The following is a 3,002-nucleotide window of genomic DNA, read 5'->3' as shown; positions in this document are numbered from 1 at the left end:
ACCCTGACAACTTGGTAAGAGCAACAACCAGCTTTCAGGGCAGAGTTCTCTGCATTGCTACCTAATGGTGAGATGAAACAAGAAGACACTCTGTGTCACCTTGACTTCGACATAGGATCTATACAAAAACTGGGATCTCTAACTACAAACACCTGAACACAACAATCATGCTGTAAAGAACTTTTATTGGGACAACAGAGGACTTTGGGGTTAGACAACTTAGTATGCTTAAAGTCTGTAGTTGGTCTTATGGCACGATGATTCATGGGTAAGGTCTCCCTATTTATAGGCCAAAGGTTTTTCCTTTCTATTTTCCCCTTAGTTTGATGTCCCTATGAAACAACAGCAACAACAATAACAACAACAACCTGCCATGCACACACCTTGTTGTCTTATTTATTGTAATTTTTATCTCTTTTAAATCGGGACTATTGCCTTTTCCATAGAGCCTTGGGACACAGATTACTTTATTTTACCACATATTTCCTCATTTTTCTATAAAACTAAAAATAAAGGCATAAAGAAAGGCTGAGGGTCCAGGGGCCAAGTGGTCTCAGATGCATTGGTGGGGAAATAAATAAGGGCAGATCTAAATATCCAAGACAAAGTCAACGATAATAGAATCAATCTAAATTTAAAGGGGACTGTTATACTGGCAGGCCGGGGGTTAAAGGGTGGTGGTATAGGATGCACACTGGGTCCCATAATGGAGGGAATTTGATACTGGTGGTCACTGAAGTTCAACTATGAAGGACTCTGTAGATCACAATTGTTTCAAAAATAAAATTAAAACATAAATAGCCTCCCTAAAGAAATTGAATTGGGTGCTTATATACCAGGGTTATATATTGAGAGAAGGGATGTAAGTGAGGCATGGTAGGTTTGTTTATCACAAGTTTATCAAGATTTGGAGCTGGAGAGATAGCACAGAGGGTAAGGTTATTGCCTCGCACATAAACTGCTCAAGTTTTCAGGAATGAGCCCTGAGTACAGAACCAGGAGTAAGCCCAGAGCACTGCAGGGTATGCCTCCCCAAATAAAATCTAAAACTAGACCTTTTTATGGGGAGAGTGTTTGGCCACAGCTAAGGTGCTCAGGGGGCTATTCTTGATTTTGTACTCAGGAATGACCCATGAGGGTGCTCAGGGGACCATATGTGGTGCTGGTGATTGAGAAGCTGAGTGCACCTGCCTAAAAGACTTCATGCAAGCCAAGCACCTTACTTCTGTACTATGTCTCTGTCGCCCTTTGGTCATTCAGTATATTGGGAAATCTTAGCTCTCTCCTGGCTTATACTGGGTACTCAAAATATGAGTTTTTTTATTTTCTTTGCTGGGAGAGGATTGTTTGTTTTCTCTTTGGGCCATACCTGGTGATACTCCTAGGTAGGTTACTCCTGACAGTCTCAAGGGCCCATATGGGATGCTGGGGATCAAATCTGGGTTGGCCAACTGCAAGACAATTGCCCTATCCATTGTACTGCTAGCCCCCAGAACTTGTTCTTTTGTTAGTATGCCTTATATTATTTAGTATGGAAAAATCAGGCAGTGACAGAAACAATATCTTTTTGCTTCCAGGCTCTGCAGAATGATTCTTGGTCGTGGCAGTGGTGTGATTCTTAGGTTTCTTTTGTCTTTATGGGGAGAAAAAGCTAGTCTGCAAGGGAGTCTTAGATGGAAGAGTCGCAGGCAATTTATAGGAAAAGTCGTCCTATTGGGAGACCTGACTGAAAGATCTGAATCCCAGCAGGGGTCTGGCAATGCCCCAAGTTCTTTCCCACAGTGAGAGCAGCTCCTCCAGTATTCAAAGATGTGGCCTAAATTTTAATGATACACTTTTTATGAACAAGAAAAGGAGGCCTTACTGAAAATGTCCTTGGACAACATTTTAGAGCCTCATTCATGTCAAGATGACCCAATAAATTCCTCTGGGAGTTCTTTTCTTTGGTGGGTGCCACACCATGTGGTGCTCAAAGGTTACTCCTGGATTTGCACTCAGATGTTACTCCTGGCAGGTTAGAGGGACCATATGTGTTGTCAAGAATCTAATCCTGGTTGGCTGCATGCAAGGCAAACACCTACTCACTGTGCTAGCACTCTGGCTCCTTGGAATTATTTTTTAATAACTTACTTTATTTAAAGACTATGTATCACATAGTTGACACAATTTATCACAATACATTTGTTTCCAGGTAAGTGGGATCAAAATGATTAAAAAAGGAAAAACCAGAGGTTTTCTTATTGTTGTTGTTTGTATTTTTGACTTTGTTTTGTTTTTTATTTCAGGACTGTGGTTATTGTGTGGTGGATGTCTTTATTGCTGTGGTTCTTTTTGAATTTTTTGTTTGATTTTCTTTTTGTATTGTTGTTATGTTTCTCTTCCTTTTCCCCTTTCTTCTCTCAAATTGATATTTATAGCTTCTAGAAGGACTCTGCCCATTTTTTGCTTGTTTGAATTTTTTTTGGCCCCATTTTATTTTTTCTTTCCTTCAAACAGAACCACATAACTTGAACCATCTTGTTTCGCCTCACAAATTGAGAGGAAAATAATGGAGAGTAGCAAGACCAAACAGTAGTATGAACATTGAGTATAAATAAAAAATTATCAGACTTAAACACCGAACCCAAAGCCAACGACAACAGAATCGATACCCAATCTACAACAAGTTAGACACAGAGAGGACCACTTATACTAGCAGCCCGGAGGGTAAAGGAAGGGGATATGGGATGCATACTGGGAACAAGGGTGGAGGGAGGACAACTTTGGTTGTCCTAATTCAACATCACTATGTACCTAAAATATTCTTGTGAAAGATATGTAATCCACTTTGGTCAAAATAAAACTTATTATTATATTATTATTATATATTATATTATATTATTATTATAAATAAAAAATAAAATTAAAAATCCAGAAAAGAAAAGGAAAGAACAAAAGAAAGGAGAAAGGAAAAAGAGTACAGCAACAAGAAAATTTGTAAAAATTATTATATCTCACAATGA

Source organism: Suncus etruscus, chromosome X, assembly GCF_024139225.1.
Source record: "Suncus etruscus isolate mSunEtr1 chromosome X, mSunEtr1.pri.cur, whole genome shotgun sequence".
Lineage (NCBI taxonomy): Eukaryota > Metazoa > Chordata > Mammalia > Eulipotyphla > Soricidae > Suncus > Suncus etruscus.
Note: the sequence above shows the minus strand (reverse complement) of the source record.